We start from the raw sequence: 17,192 nt of genomic DNA, 5'->3' as shown, positions 1-17,192 counted from the left end.
CAAAAAAAAAACCCACTTGATTTCTTACATGGCAATACCAGGCATTGATCTAACCTTTCACATCAACCAGTGTCTTCAGTTCTTGTCTAGATTCTCCTGGATGAAGACAGTTCAGTTTATGCTTCCACAATAAAAAACGGTTGTTCTTATGTTTGCAAACAGGGTCTCAGAGTTTATTTCCTACCTGTAAACTATCCTGGTGGATGTTCATTGTGTTGAAAGTATTTACCTGTGCCATAACCTTATCTATCTAAGTAACCCAGCAGATTGGTTTCTTTCCCTTTTTTCAACTAATTAGAATTCATAATTTTAGTAAGGAAGGGAACAGAAATTTGCTCAATCATCTATCCTTTCCCCTGATTTCCTGTTTGGGAAGCACTATTTATGTTTAAATAGCACCCATTCTATCTCAATCTTTGATGATTAACTATCTTTTGTTAGCTGTTCCAAAAGACAAGTTATCCATCTGAAAATTAAGGGTTCAATCATGTTTTGATTCCCAGCTTTGAAATAAGCATTATAAATACTTTCAAATCAGGCATTTGCTTTCTATATTGGGAGATAAGTATAAGGAAACACACCCACCAGATTTAACTCTTAAGAAATCCACAAAATGGAAGCTAAGGATAGACTATATGAGCCCTATGCTTTTCACTGGTAGAATATATAACAAAAAAGTTGAGAAACCTAGTGGGACATTCTAAATCTTTGAATATATATTAGAAACTGAAAGATCCTGGCAGAATGTAAAAGGACACAGAAGCCCTGAAATTGGCAAGATAGACGTCAGTGTTAGCAGAACTAGCTTCACTGATTTAGAAAAATAGAGTTGCACAATGCTCTGGCCACTCCTTAAACCTGTGTGTCTGCCAATGTTCTGACCAGGTGTGTGCCCATTGCTGCACCTTCATTAGACTCTTTCCTTGTACCCCTCCCATACCCATTTCTTGAGAATAGACATTGTTTAGGTCTGGAAATTCCCTAATCTCCCCCTTCTCCTTTCCCCCCTGAGGACCTATAAAAACTGGGAACTCTTTCCCCTCGAGGATGACTCCTCTACCCCTGCGTGGGATATGAGTAGTCCCCAGAGCTCTGGCTTTCCCCGAATAAAGCCTCATGTGGTTTGCAACAAGCTTGTTCTGTCGTGAGTTCTTGGGTGTCCGCTATTGTCCTGAGGCCTGAGTGAGGGGCTCCTCTCGGAGTCTTTCATTTGGGGGCTCGTCCCGGGATTGGTGTGACCACCCACGTCTCCGAAGACCCACTTGGAGGTGAAATTTTTGTCCAAAAATATTTCTGTAAGCCGGCTAGGTTCTGTGCTGAAATTTGCAGCCGTGACATTTCGTGAGAAACGGAGACCTTTGCCTCCGGATGAGGCACTGAGTGTGAACAGCAGACGTGCTGGAATCACTGGTTGCTGCTCGCTCTGGGGGACGCCCTGAGCGAGGGGAAGGACTCTAGGAGTCCGTCTGAGGTGGGGAGTGTACTCCCTTGACCATCTGTATTTCTGAAGCCCTGAGCGAAGGGAAGGACTCTAGGAGTCCGTCTGAGGCAGGGAGTGTACTCCCTTGACCGTCTGCATTTCTGAGTTGGTTTTGTCTGTTTGATAGAAAACAGGCATCTGTCAGTGTGTGTTTGTTTTTTGTGTCTGTTTTCAGGCATTTGTCAGTGTGTATTTGTTTTTTGTGTCTGTTTTCAGGTATTTGTCAGTGTGTGTATGTGTGTTTTCTGTGTTTGCTTTGTGTTTTCCGTGGTATTGGACGGACTGTAACGACCCCCCTAAGTTTGACTTTAGACCATTGGACTGAAGTTAGATCAAGGGCCCATAATCTTTCAGTAGAAATTAAGAAGGGACCTTGGCAGACTTTCTGCTCCTCTGAGTGGCCGACTTTTAATGTAAAATCGACAGTGGAAGGGACTTTTGGTTTACTCTTATCTTTGATGTTAAAGCCATTGTTTTTCAGAGTGGACCTGGGTCCCACCTGGATCAACAGCCTTACCTCATTCAGAATTCACCACCATAAATCAAACCATGGGTTCCCCCATGCCTCTCAGAGCACTCCCCCGGCTGCTCCCATGCACTCGAGTGGGTCAGCACAGTGCCCTCTCGCTTTCTGCCCTAAGAAGCAGTCCCTGCACCTGGCTCTGAGATTGCTAAAGGCACAGTCTGAGGACGGAGGACCTACAGCTGGGACCCAGAGCCGACAAGCCCAGAGTCCCCTAGCAGATGAAGCTCCTGACACCACTTCTGCCTTTTCCTTTGTGAGCTGTGGGTAACCCGCCCACAGACAGGCAGTCTCTGCAGACCCTTCAATATTCGCCTTTTTCATCAGCTGATCTGTATAATTGGAACACTGGGTTCCCTCTGGACTGGCCAGATTAGAACTACAACACGGCGCAAGGTAAGGAGAGGTTGACAGTTTACTGGCCGGGCTCTAATCTAAAGGGAGCGATGAGATGCCCCACCAATTTGGCTAAGGTAAGAGAAGTGATGCAGGGCCTTACAGAGCCCCCATCTGTTTTTCTAGAAAGATTGATAGAAGCTTATAGATACTATACTACTTTTAACCCGACCTCTGAGGGTTAACAAGCCTCGGTTGCTATGACTTTTAAATATTACATGCCGTGGCTTTACAAGATTTAGTTAAGGAGGCAGAGAAGGTGTATCCCAAGGGAGAATAAGAGGGAAAGAAGACAGGAGAGGAATTTAAGCAGGATTTTGGCCTCAGTAGTAGGGGAACGTAAAGAAAGGAACAGGCCAGAGAATAGATAGACAGGGTACCTGGGCAACAAGGAACCCAAATCTGAAAGAAGATCTGTCCAGAAGATTTTAGAGAAGGACCAATGTGCCTATTGCAAGGAAAAAGGACATTGGGCACGAGAATGCCCAAAGAAAAAGGGAAGGGCCCCTAAGGTCCTGACTCTGAAAGATGATAAATAGGGGAGACGGAGCTCAGGCCCCCTCCCCGAGCCTAGGGTAACCCTGATGGTGAAAGAGACTCCCATGGACTTTTTAATTGACACAGGGGCAGAACATTCTGTGTTGAAACATCCACTGAGAAAATTAAAAAATAAAAGAACCATAGTGATTGGAGCCACTGGTCAGAAACAATACCCCTGGACCACTGCATACACTGTAGATCTGGGGAAAGGCCAAGTGAGTCATTCCTTCTTGGTCATTCCTGAGTGTCCCACACCACTTCTAGGAAGAGATCTTCTGACTAAATTAAAGGCCCAGATCAGATTTACCTAAGAAGGGCCGAGAGTAACTTGGGAATCTCCCACCTCCGTAGTCTTAGCCCTGGAGCTTGAGGAAGGCATAAAGCAAACAGAGGTGCCAGACCTAAAAGACTGGTTGACTGCTTTCCCTAGAGCATGGGCAGAGACTGGAGGCATGGGAATGGCTGTCAGAGTTCCCCCTGTGGTTGTGGGACGGATGCAACCCCTATAGGAGTGCGCCAATACCCAATGAGCCGTAAAGCAAGAGATGAAATCAGGCCACATATTCAGAGACTATTACAATTAGGTATTTTGGTACCTTGCCAGTCACCCTGGAATACTCCTTTACTGTTGGTAAAGAAACCTGGCACGAGTGACTACCGACCAGTCCAAGACCTGAGAGAGGTCAATAAGAGGGTACAAGATATTCACCCAACTGTTCCTAATCCCTATAACCTCCTCAGCTTACTCCCTCTGGAGCGAAAATGGTATACAGTACTTGATTTAAAAGATGCTTTCTTTTGCCTGAAGTTACATCCCTCCAGCCAGCCCATATTCGTCTTTGAGTGGAGAGATCCTGACACTGGACAAACAGGACAATTGACCTGGATGTGGTTACCCCAGGAGTTCAAAAACTCCCCCACCCTTTTTGATGAGGCTCTACATCGAGATTTAGCCTCCTTCCGAGCTGAAAACTCCCAGGTAACTCTGCTTCAATATGTTGCTCCTTGTTGCAACCACGGAGGAGAATACTGGCAGGGGACCAAGAGATTGCTAGCAGAACTGGGTGAGTTGGGTTACCGGGCCTCTGCTAAAAAAGCCCAGCTATGTCAGATGGAAGTGGTCTATTTGAGATATACCCTCCGGGATGGAAAACGGTGGCTGACAGAGGCTAGAAAAAGGACTGTGACTCAAATACCAACTCCGGCTACTCCAAGACAGGTGAGAGAATTCTTGGGCACCGCTGGGTTCTGCAGACTTTGGATACTTGGGTTTGCAACACTGGCCGCCCCCTGTACCCCCTGACCAAGGAAAGTAGAGAATTTAGATGGACATCAGAACATCAGAAAGCCTTTGAAAATATTAAGGAGGCCCTGCCGACTGCGCCAGCCTTGGCACTGCCAGATCTAACCAAGCCCTTCATCCTCTATGTTGATGAGAGGGCGGGGTTGGCCAGAGGAGTTCTTACTCAGGCTCTAGGGCTGTGGGAGAGGCCGGTGGCATATTTGTCTAAGAAGCTGGACCCAGTGGCCAGCGGATGGCCCACATGTTTAAAGGCCATTGCTACAGTAGCCCTACTCGTTAAGGATGCTGACAAATTAACTCTGGGACATCAAATAACTGTGGTAGCCCCCCACTCTCTTGAAAGCATTATTCGTCAGCCCCCAGACCGATGGATGACAAATGCCTGGATGACTCACTACCAGAGGCTGCTGCTGACTGAACAGGTCATGTTTGCTCCTCCTGCTATTCTCAACACTGCCTGCAAAGTGATCTACGTGACCAGCCGTGGCCAGGTGTTCCAAACTGGTACACAGACGGAAGCAGTTTCCTAGTGGAAGTTTTTGTAGATAGCTTTTCAGGGTGGGTGGAGGCCTACCCAACAAAAAAGAAACTGCCAATGTTGTGGTTAAGAAAATCCTAGAAGAAAATTTTCCTCGGTTTGGAATACCTAAGGTAATAGGGTCTGACAATGAACCCACCTTTGTTGCCCAGGTAAGTCAGGGACTGGCCATCCAACTGGGGATTGATTAGAAATTACATTGTGTTTTTAGACCCCAGAGTTCAGGCTAGGTAGAAAGGAAAAAAAAAACTTGACTAAATTAATTTTAGAGACCAGCGGGAATGACTGGACAGCCCTCCTTCCCTTTGCTTTGTTCCGTGTTAGGAACACACCAGGAAAATTTAAGCTTACTCCATATGAAATCCTGTATGGGGGGCTCCCCCGCTCACTGAAGTAAAGAGAGTGTTAGATCCTTTAAAATTTAACCCTGGTCCTTCATTGTTTACATGCATAAAAGCCCTAGAAGTGGTCAGAAACACTGCCTGAGAGCAGCTCAAAGAGGCCTACGAACCAGGAGACTTGATGATACCACACCAGTTCTCGTCTGACGACATCGAGCTGAGAATCTGAAACCTTGTTAAAAAGGCCCTTGCATCGTGCTACTGACCACCCCCACTGCTGTCAAAGAAGAAGGCATCTATTCATGCCTTTCACGTAAAGCGAGCTCCTGAAAAATAAACCCCCTTGGTTGACCACTCTCATTTCTACTCTGATAGACCCTCTAATAATTTTGCTCTTACTGCTGACATGTGGCCCACTAATTCTTAATAATCTAATGACCTTTGTTAGAGAGAGGATTGGTGCTGTCCAGCTGTTAGTATTAAGACAACAATACCAGTCTCTGCAGAACCTTGAAAAAGAGGTTGCAGTTTAGTTCTAAGATTAGAACTAGTAACTAGAAGAAGTGGGGAATGAAAGATCCTGGCAGAATGTAAAAGGACACAGAAGCCCTGAAATTGGCAAGATAGACGTCAGTGTTAGCAGAACTAGCTTCACTGATTTAGAAAAATAGAGGTGCACAATGCTCTGGCCACTCCTTAAACCTGTGTGTCTGCCAATGTTCTGACCAGGTGTGTGCCCATTGCTGCACCTTCATTAGACTCTTTCCTTGTACCCCTCCCATATCCATTTCTTGAGAATAGACATTGTTTAGGTCTGGAAATTCCCTAATCTCCCCCTTCTCCTTTCCCCCCTGAGGACCTATAAAAACTGGGAACTCTTTCCCCTCGAGGATGACTCCTCTACCCCTGCGTGGGATATGAGTAGTCCCCAGAGCTCTGGCTTTCCCCGAATAAAGCCTCATGTGGTTTGCAACAAGCTTGGTCTGTCGTGAGTTCTTGGGTGTCCGCTATTGTCCTGAGGCCTGAGTGTGGGGCTCCTCTCGGAGTCTTTCAAAACACATGTCAGCATAGGTCAAATATCACATACATTTCTTAATTTCTTTTTCACAAACATATAGCACATAGTAAAATATATAACATTTTTGCACTTAATTTTATCTTATCTAGATTGGTCATATACTTATAAAGAGCCATACTTCTTTCTAGCATTTCTCTGTTAAACATAATTGTTTGAGTCACAGATTTGCTTTATTGAGGGTATTCATCTTTTATTTTAATCATTAGAAACAGACCTCTGAGGGATCCCTCCATCACGCTACCTCACACCTCCTTCAGCTCCCCCCTTCCCTGGGGCATCAAGTGTCTACAGGATTAGATGCATCATCTCTGGTTGAGGCCAGACAAGGTAGTCCTCTGCTACATTTGTTTTGGGGGCATAGATCAGCTTATGTATGCTCTTGGTTTTACCTAATACTTTTTTTTGTTTCTCTTCCAGGCATAAATTCTGGACACACTGTGCATTAGCCAGGTCTGCTTTGTCTCTTTTTATTTGACGTAATTCTTTTTAATTGCCTTGGCCATTTTGAGTTAAAACTTATAGTATGCCCTAGTATCAGAATCTACTTGTTGTATCTCATGATTAGCCTTGGATTTTTCATTATGAAAAAAAAAGAATATGAGGTGCATGTAATTATTTATTCCTTGCACAAAGATTCAAGCAATCTTTACATATAGGCCCATGCTAAAATGTTTTGACCCTTGGGTATAAAGACTTGATGTAAGGATAGAGAGATACAGGATTCTTCATTCTGTGTTTCTACTATAAGCTATCTTAGATTCCTTGGAGCCCTGATGATATGTGGGGTCTCTAGTGTAGGAAGTTGGCGTCAATCTAAAAGCATATTGTTGACCGTTCTACTAAAGAATTTAAGAGGAACTTCTTTGTACATAATATCAGTAAGTAGTCTCAGTGCACAGGGGAAATGCTGGTGTCTGATCTACTGACCCCACTGAGGAGGGTTTGCATTGATAGGTTTGTAAAAATCATTGTGATATTATACACTAGGCACACAGAAATTAAACAGTATGATATTCCTTTATGTGTGTGCATTACAATTTGATTTAAATTTTCTCCTGTTTTAGCCTCCTTATTTTTTAAGCTAAAAGTTGACCTTTCATATTGGCTTTATTATCAAATATGTGATTTTCATTCTTAGTTTCAGCAAGCGAAAGTTTAAAGGAAACATTCTGAAAGAAGTTGAGGAGAACAGCAACCCAACTGAGGAAGGACTGAGGAAGACCAGCAGTCTCAATTAATCTGGACCCCTGAGATCTCTCAAATATTGGACCACCAAACAGGCAGCATAAACCAGCTGATATTAAGCCCCCAACACACATACAATAGAGGATCATGGAGAAATGGTGCACTAACCCTCAAGAGACTGGAGGCACCAGAGAGTTTAGAGGTCAGGTTGGGTAGGGGATGGGGACATCCACATGGAGACAGGGGGGAGGGGAAGAGGTATAGGATGTAGAACAGTCAGGGGTTAGACAGGGGTGGGGGATAAAATATAGAGTGCAAAAAAGTAAATTAATTAATAAAAAAAGAAAAAAATAGCCCAATTAAGAAGCCCAAGCCTTAGCATATAACTCAAAGGAAACACCAGAACTCATTTACTGTGGTTAAATAAATCTTATTTGTTGTAGGAACAGCTTATTTCCAATTCCAGAGTGTTTTCCATCTCCAAGAATAAAAACAATAGTCGTTTCACATCTATGAAGTCACTTGTGACTTTGGAAAAGGCCTTCTGTACCGTACTCAACAAATGTCTGTTAGACAGTATGCTAGTGACAGGTAGCAAAATGTAATATATCCTAATGTTATCCTAATGTAATATTCCCTAATATTATATATCCTAATGGTACTGTCCTCATAAGCCCCGAATATGTAGAGCTGAATCAGTTTCTTTCTACACACTCTCCATGAGTTCTTTGGCCACATGGCTCTCCCTCTCTACATTCTCAGGGTTATGCAGCCATAACACTTAAATATTATCCAGTGGTTTCATGAACATTAGGTTTGAGCTTATCTAGGACATAGTTTCAGTCCTATTTTTCCTCCATTGGGTTATTTATAACTCTCTAGCATAATACACTATAGTGGCAAGCTGATAGACTGTATAGATTCATATTTACCTGTAGTTTTGCAGATTTTTATTGTTTTTTTCCTTGATTATCCTAGCATTCTTTTTAAAGACTTTTTGGGTGGGGGCAGGGGAATCTTTAAGTATTTCAATAAGAAAGGAGCACTGTAAAGCATAAATAAAGGAGAGCTTAGTATTATAAATGAAGGAAAGAAACATATGGATTGACAAAGACAGTTCTCTGGTTGTACAAAGTGCCTGGAAAATACAGCAGAAGCCCTCTGTTCCTTCAAGCCACAGTTTCTAAGTGTGGTGTCTTTCATCTCCTTGACAAAGTGTCTCAAGAGAGCATGCGTTAGTCTGTCAGCACAGAGAGTTATGAGAAGTGTGGCGGACATTACTCTCAGTCTAGATGTACTTCAATAGAGACTGAAAGCAGATATTATTATGTACTTCATTACTTGGTATACAATTTATTTTTAATTCATGATTTATTGTCTTATTACCTTAATCTTTTTAAGAAGATTAAAATCAAATTACCGCAATCCTGGTTTTAGAATCCTAGCTCACTCACTGTATTTCATTCCAATTGTGCCTGAGGGATACAAAGAATTTTGGAAGGGACCAAAGAAGTGCATTTGCCAAAGACTTTTTTTCTATTCTTTCCTTCTTTCCTTCCTTCCTTCTTTCTTTCTTTTTTTCTTTCTTTCTTTCTTTCTTTCTTTCTTTCTTTCTTTCTTTCTTTCTTTCTTTCTTTCTTTTTCTTTTTCTTTGTTGTTGTTGTTGTTAGGATCTTTCATAAAGAGTGTTGGTTGAAAGGAGCACAAACGCAATCAGGCTAATTCAGATAAATGGGTGTTAATCAGAGGAGAGTGGCAAAATCTGGCTGAGTATTCAACAATTTTGAACTGGGACCAAATGGTTCTGTGCTGGGAATTTTCTGCTACTTCCTGTCATGGGTCCTGTTTTATTCAAACTATTTAGTTGGAAGATGAAATATATCTTGAAGTCAATATAAAAAGGATTATTTCTTTCACTTTTCAAGTTTATACTTACTCCTTGGTTTTGTGCTTTATAGTTTTAAATATAGCTGCTACTGACTTTTTAAATTGCTCATAGTACTGTCCTCTTAGTCTTATCACTGCTCAAAAAAATTGCAATCAAAGCCAGCTCTCCTCCTTCTCCAGATCCCATATCACATTTTTTTAAATTCCACATGTGTGTGCAAGTGAGCATGTACACACACACACACACACACACACACACACACACACACACACACAAATTACACAAAAAAGTAAAACAATTAAAAACTTCTGAGTGGCTAAATTAGAACAGTAGGCTTATTCAGGCCACCCCATGGGAAAGCCTTGGCCCACTTAAAGGTTAGTTTGAAGTTTCTTGCTTGTTAAGCTGGTTTTGTTTTGAGTTTTTGCAAAGAGAAGGGGTTTGGTTTGTTTGTATGGGAAACCAGGGCACTGGAGATTCCTCATCCTAAATTCCATTTAAGTAATTTAACAAATGGGATAAAAATACTCAAATGTTGTACCATCACATTCTTTATTGGACCACATAGTATCTCAGCTCTGCCTCTCTATCCAAAGACCTTGTGTTCCTGAATCTTTCTGTACTCAGCTCTAATAAATCAGAGATGTATTCATATGCCACCATTCTTTTGTACTGTTTACTGATATTCCTTAACAGTGGGGTCTGTTTAAAGAAACACCCGGGCTCATGGGAGCATTGAACTGAATCAATTTGCCTCTATTGATCTTTAGTTTTGTAAAAGTCTTACTGTTGATTCCTGAGTGTAACCATTAAGTTGAACTAGAAAGCAATGAGCTGGAGAGTTGAGTTGTGTGTGTTCTCTGGAAGAGATGCTGGTTATGCAGCAGAAGGTAGAATAGCATCTCTGCCTTCAAGATGCCTTTTCAAGAAATAGTTTGGGAATCCTGTCTATCATCTTAGTGTCTTTGCTCTACTCATACTTCCTAAATATCTACTCTTTGGGATCACTTTCACATCGATTATTTCTTTCTATTTATTCTTTATTTCCCATAAGAAAGGATAGAATATGGACCTATGCTATTTCTCCTACCTTCATTAGTGAACAGTCACAAGGTGAAAAATGACTGGTGTATGCTCAGATATCAAGAAATAAAATGAATTTCATTTGACATATCGCTATTTACCTGCTAATCAAAAATTCACACATATTAATGTAAATCTTTGGTAACAGTAACCTTTAAATAACCACACCTTACTTAGGCTCACTGTTTCCTGGTACAGATTTTATCGTTCCTTGATTTTCCTGTATCTTATGATCACCCATTGTCCCAATATAATTTATATTTATTGTTAAAAGGTTGTACTTGTCATTTGATGTATCAATTTTCTCAGAGACATCCTAGTGTAGTTGCCAGAGAAGACATTTTCTCAGTACTAATATTCATTAGTTTTATAAATAAAATCTTGATTATTGTGCATAATAATTGAAACACTGAGGTATGTCTACATATTAGTATATGCATGCAAACGAATCCCCAGGGCTATGAATAAGATGCTCAAATAAAATCATGGAGATTGGTAGCATAGACATTAAAGAACACACATAAATTTTCCAGAAGTTTGTATCTCTGGAGTTTTTCTGTGTTATATTTTTGCATTTTTTCTTTTTAGCTATATTTACATTTAAGCTGAAACCATTTAGAAATAATAATATTACCATGTGACAATATAAACAGGTGTAACAAACGCTAACTTCCCCTTTTAAAAATAATCTTTGTTTGACCTTTATTTTAGAAATATTTTGGCCAGCCAGATGATTCAGTGTGTAAGGTTGCTCAGTGTTAAACCTGATGAAACAAGTTTGATCCTTGAGGCCCACGTGGTAGAAGTAGAAAACTTACTCTTGCAAATTGTCTTCTGATTTTCACAAGTGTGCTGTGGCATCTGAACAAACAGCAGCATCTCTCTCTCTCTCTCTCTCTCTCTCTCTCTCTCTCTCTCTCTCTCACACACACACACACACACACACACACACACACACTCAACATAAATACATGTTATTGAAAAAAAAATAAATATTTGAAAGCTGCCTATGAAGATATATGAGACATTTCCATTTGATTACTATCTTTCCATCAAAATTTATTTACCCAGGTATTGGTATTATTAAAGCCAACTTTTCCTTGGTAATCACTTCCATGGTACCTCATTTCTAAGAATTTCTCTCAAGCTTAATGTATCATACCTTCCAGGAATGTTTCTGGATGAGAACACATAGTAAAATTTACAAGTTTATCAGATCTTATCAACCTTTTGGGAAGATTCTTCTTTTTTACTAGCCTAGTATTCTATGCCTAGTACACTAGACCAAAGCAGTTCTTGATGTTATGGTCAGGAATAAAACTGACCCAATTTCAGACACACAGGCACTTTCAGTCTACCTGACCGTGTGCTGAAGACATCTGTGCTTGAAATATATAAAGATGGAAACTCTGAAACTGGCAATCATTTGCAGTCCCCCTCTTTGCTATCTTCACCATTTTTGCTCTTAAAGCTCAAAATTCTGTGCTAAGGTCACAAAAAATCATTAATTTTTATATTATGACATAAGATGTTGCACAGTTCTGCTGGAATAAGGCTCAGTGATAAAGCACTTGGTGAACTTGAGTGAAGCATTGGGTGTGTTCTTCAGAAACACACACACACACATGGATTGCAAATAAAAGGCAATTAGAGCTTTAAATTTTGTATAATTTGGTTTTTGACACTACTCTGGGAATCTTCTAAATTCTGAAACTTTATTTTCATGATACACACGCACACACACATATATGTATACATATAAATATGTGTGTGTGTGTGTGTGTGTGTGTGTGTGTGTGTATGTGTATGTCTATGCTGCATACTTGTGTGGGTCAGAGGGCAAATTTAATGAGAGGAGCATTCCATCCATCTTCATTCCTAAGGAGAAAAACCAGCTGAGCCACCTCACCTGGCTTGAACCAAGAATCTTTGCCTTTTCAAAGGTTAAGTTACATATTTCTGCATTAGGACAAGTATATTAAGACTTATATCTATTACTTTATTTTGTGATTCCTTCTAAGCAGTCTTTTATTGCTCTTGCTTAAGGCTGAGATACGTGATTCACATGCAGTAAAATTCACCATTCTTTTTGTGCAGCTTAAGGGATTTTACAAATGCATTAATTACTATTATACTAAGATAGTAAAATATAGTGTCCCCATCTTCCCCAACACCTTTCTTGAATCCTTGGTTCTCTCCCCCACATCCTCCCTGCACTTGCATCAACTGTCTATATGTGTTGGCTTTCCTCAAGTAAAAAATAAATAAAATCATGCAGTATGTTGTCTTTGGAAATCTTTAAATAGCACAAGTATTCTGAGATATATTCAAGTTTCAGTTCATTCTTTTGTATTGCATGGGGATTTTTACTGCATGGATTTATGTTAATCTAATTGACAGCTAAAGACCATTTTAGTTATTTAAAGTTTGGAATTATTATATATTAACAATATTGTAAAAATCTATGCTTATGACTCTGTGACCATTGAAGATTCTGTTGTCCTTTAGTGAATATTTGTTGCCATTACTGCTAAATCACATGAGGATGGTAAAGTATATAAAAGGCTGCCAAGTTGGCTTTCAAAGTGGCTGTATCTCTTTCAAACTGTACCAACAATGCATTAGAGTTATAGTAGTTCTTAATCCAGGTTACAGTTTTCTAATGCTAAGGCACCCCTCCCCCTTGTGTGTGTCTGTGTTATTACCTATAGAAACATTTCACGTGGTTTTGATTTAAATTTACCCATTGCCTAATAATATTGATCATACTTTTATGAGTTTAATTGTCTGAACTTTATGCTTTTTTGAACTGTTAAAACACTTGCTTATATTTTTTAGCAATTGTGTTTTAGATATTATCTACCAATAACTGAAGCTAGAGTTGAAGAGATAGACACAGAATGCATAAACTTTGCACATGGATTACATTGGTTAATTAGCTATCAGTTTAATTAATATTCTATTTAAGATAGATGCATCAGTGTTTATGGAAGATGCAACCTATAAATTCCTGTAAATTAGTAAATTTCCCATTAATATTTAAAACAGATTGTGATGTGATGTGTGTGTGTGTGTGTGTGTGTGTGTGTGTGTGTATGTGTGTATATAGACCAAATACTCATAAAAATAAAATGAAAATGTTTTAGTGTTAAAACAAGAGAAAAGTTCAAAGCATGTCTTACATTTGCTTTTAATGTGCTTTTAATTTGGATATATTAGTACAAATGTTTATATCAATTACAGGAAGCAAGAATTACTACATGAAAACAGAACAATAGAATTGAAATTGTATTATCAGTTTATATCAGATGTATAAATCCAGGGAAGTTAAGTAATGTAAAATGTATTGGAAATTCAGAGTCTCTGACCAATGTAACAAAAAAAGCACTTTCTCGAGAATCGCCATGACACAGAAGCAGAGAGATCAGGTTTAAGAGCAGCAGGAGAGAAATCATCCAGCAATGCCATAGTAATGGGAGTTGCCAGAGCATCTGGGGGAGAAATCTTGGTTCCTGGATTACACCAAGACTAGTCTGCACAGGTGAGAGTGTGGACTACAAAAGCTAACAGCTTCGAGGACAGGCAGGAGCCACAGAGCTTCTGAGGCAGACCCTGTTTCGAGCTCCTGACATTCAGGCACCTTCCCTGCCAGAGGAGAGGTGTCAACCCTACCTGGGTGGGCTTTGCCTGAGTACCTGAGGGAGCCACCTTGGTCCCTGGATCCCACTGAGACAAGTCTGCATAGGTGAGAGTGTGGATTACAGAAGCTAACAGCTTCTGGGACAGGTCCTGTTTGGGGCCTTCATCTTCTGCCAGGAGGCAAGTCCGAACACCAGGTATCTGTGCACCTTCCCTGGAAGAGGAGAACCTGCCTGCAGAGAGTGCTCTGACCACTGAATCTCAGGGGAGAGCTAGTCTCCCAACTCTGCTGATAGAGAATAACAGAATCATGAAAGAAACAAGCTCTAACCAGAGACAACTATAACAACTGACTCCAGAGATTACCACATGGCAAAAGGCAGACTTGAGATTATTGCTAAAAGAAAACAAGACCACTCACCATCATCAGAAAACAGCACTCCAACCTCAGCCAGTCCTGGGCACTTCAACACACCTGAAAAACTAGACCCGGATTTAAAGGCATATCTCATGATTATGGTAGAATAAATCAAGAAGGACTTTAATAACTCACTTAAAGAAATACAGGAGAACACTGCTAAAGAGTTGCAAGTCCTTAAAGGAAGAGAAGAAAACACATCCAACTAGGTGATGAAAATGAACAAAACCATACTAGATCTAAAGAGGGAAGTAGACACAATAAAGAAAACAGAAAGTGAAGCAACACTGGAGATAGAAACCCTAGGAAAGAAATCTGGAATCATAGATGTGAGCATCAGCAACAGAATACAAGAAATGGAAGAGAGAATCTCAGGTACAGAAGATTACATAGAGAACATCAGCACAACAATCAAAGAAATTGCAAAATGCAAAAAGATCCTAACTCAAAACATCCAGGAAATCCAGGACACAATGAGAGGACCAACCTACTGATAATAGGAGTAGATGAGAATGAATATTTTCAACTTAAAGGGCCAGCAAATATCTTCAACAAAATTATAGAAGAAAACTTCTCAAACCTAAAGAAAGAGATGCCCATGAACATGCAAGAAGCCTAGAGAACTCCAAATAGACTGGACCAGAAAAAGAAATTTCTCCTGACACATAATTATCAGAACAACAAATGCATTAAATAAAGATAGAATATTAAAAGCAGTAAGGGAAAAAGGTCAAGTAACATATAATTCTATCAGAATTATACCAGATTTTTCACCAGAGACTATGAAAGCCAGAAGATCCTGGAAGGATGTTATACAGACACTAAGAGAACACAAATGCCAGCCCAGGATACGATACCCAGTCAAACTTTCAATTAACTTAGATGGAGAAAACAAAGTATTCCATGACAAAACCAAATTCACACATTATCTTTCCAGCAATTCAGCCCTTCAAAGGATAATAACAGAAAAAAACTGATACAAGGACAGAAACCATGTCCTAGCAAAATCAAGAAAGTAATCCTTCAACAAACCTAAAAGAAGACAGCCACAAGAACATAATGCCAACTTTAACAACAAAAATAATAGGAAGCAACAATTACTTTTCCTTAATATCTCTCAATATCAATGGGCTCAATGCCTCAATAAAAAGACATAGACTAACAGACTGGCTACACAAACAGGATCCAGCATTTTGTTGCTTACAGGAAACCCATCTCAGGGAAAAAGACAGACACTACCTCAGAATGAAAGCCTGGAAAAAAAATTTCCAAGCAAATGGTCAGAAGAAACAAGCTGGAGTAGCCATTCTAATATCTATTAAAATTGACTTCCAACCCAAAGTCATAAAAAAAGACAAGGAAGGTACTTCACACTCATCAAAGGTAAAATCTTCCAAGAGGAACTCTCAATTCTGAATATCTATGCTCCAAATACAAGGGCAGCCAAATTCATTAAAGAAACTTCAGTAAAGCTGAAAGCACACATTGCACCTCACACAATAATAGTGGGAGACTTCAACACACCACATTCATCAATGGACAGATCATGGAAACAAAAATTAAACAGGGACACAGTGAAACTAACAGAAACAAATGGATCTAACAGATATCTACAGAATGTTTTATCCTGAAAGAAAAGGATATACCTTCTTCTCAGCACCTCATGGTACCGTCTCCAAAATTGAGCATATAATTGGTCACAAAACAAGCATCAACAGATACAGATATACTAAAATTGTCACATGTATCCTATCAGATCACCATGGACTAAGGCTGATCTTCAATAACAAAATAAATGATAGAGAGCCAACATTCACGTGGAAACTGAACAACACTCTTCTCAATAATACCTTGGTCAAGGAAGGAATAAAGAAAGAAATTAAGGACTTTTAAGAGTTTAATGAAAATGAAGTCACAACATACCCAAACTCATGAGACACAATGAAATCATTTCTAAGAGGAAAACCCATAGCTCTGAGTGCCTCCAAAAAGAAACTATAGAGAGCACACACTAACATCTTGACAACACACCTAAAAGCTCTAGAACAAAAGGAAGAAAATTCACCCAAGAGGAGAAGACAGCAGGAAATAGTCAAACTCAGGGGCAAAATCAACCAAGTGGAAACAAGAAGAACTAGTCAAAGAATCAACCAGATGAGGAGCTGGTTCTTTGAGAAAATCAACAAGATAGATAAACGCTTAGCCAGACTCACTAGAGGGCACAGGGACAGCATCCTAATTAACAAAATCAGAAATGAAAAAGGGAGACATAGCAACAGATCCTGAAGAAATCCAGAAAACCATCAGATCCTTCTACAAAAGGCTATACTCAACAAAACTGGAGAACCTGGATGAAATGGACAAGTTTATAAACAGATACCAGGTAACAAAGTTGAATGAGGATCAGGTTAATGATATAAACAGTCCTATATCCCCTAAAGAAATAGAAGCAGTCATTAATAGTCTCCCAACCAAAAATAGCCCAGGACCAGATGGGTTTAGTGCAGAGTTCTATTAGACCTTCAAAGAAGATCTAATCTCAGTTCTTCACAAACTATTCCACAAAATAGAAGTAGAAGGTACTCTAACCAACTCATTCTATGAAGTCACAATTATTCTGATACCTAAACCACAGAAAAACCCAGCAAAGATAGAGACCAATTCAGACCAATTTCCCTTATGAGTATCGATGCCAAAATACTCAATAAAATTCTCGCTAACCGAATCCAAGAACACATCAAAACAATCATCCATCCTGATCAAGTAGTTTTCATTCCAAT

General features: G+C 39.9%; 1 long non-coding RNA gene across 1 annotated transcript; it reads left to right on the top strand.

Annotated features, from left to right (window-relative positions):
• The first annotated feature begins 1,224 nt into the window (after nt 1-1,224).
• On the top strand, nt 1,225-7,439 carry Gm32437. The gene is made up of 4 exons (XR_386430.2): nt 1,225-1,268; nt 6,406-6,526; nt 6,617-6,649; nt 7,338-7,439. It is a non-coding gene; the product is annotated as a predicted gene, 32437 (long non-coding RNA).
• Nucleotides 7,440-17,192: the final 9,753 nt, after the last annotated feature.

The sequence above is a fragment of the Mus musculus genome, chromosome 18, assembly GCF_000001635.26.
Source record: "Mus musculus strain C57BL/6J chromosome 18, GRCm38.p6 C57BL/6J".
Classification (NCBI taxonomy): Eukaryota; Metazoa; Chordata; class Mammalia; order Rodentia; family Muridae; genus Mus; species Mus musculus.
This window is presented reverse-complemented; position numbering and strand designations above follow the sequence as displayed.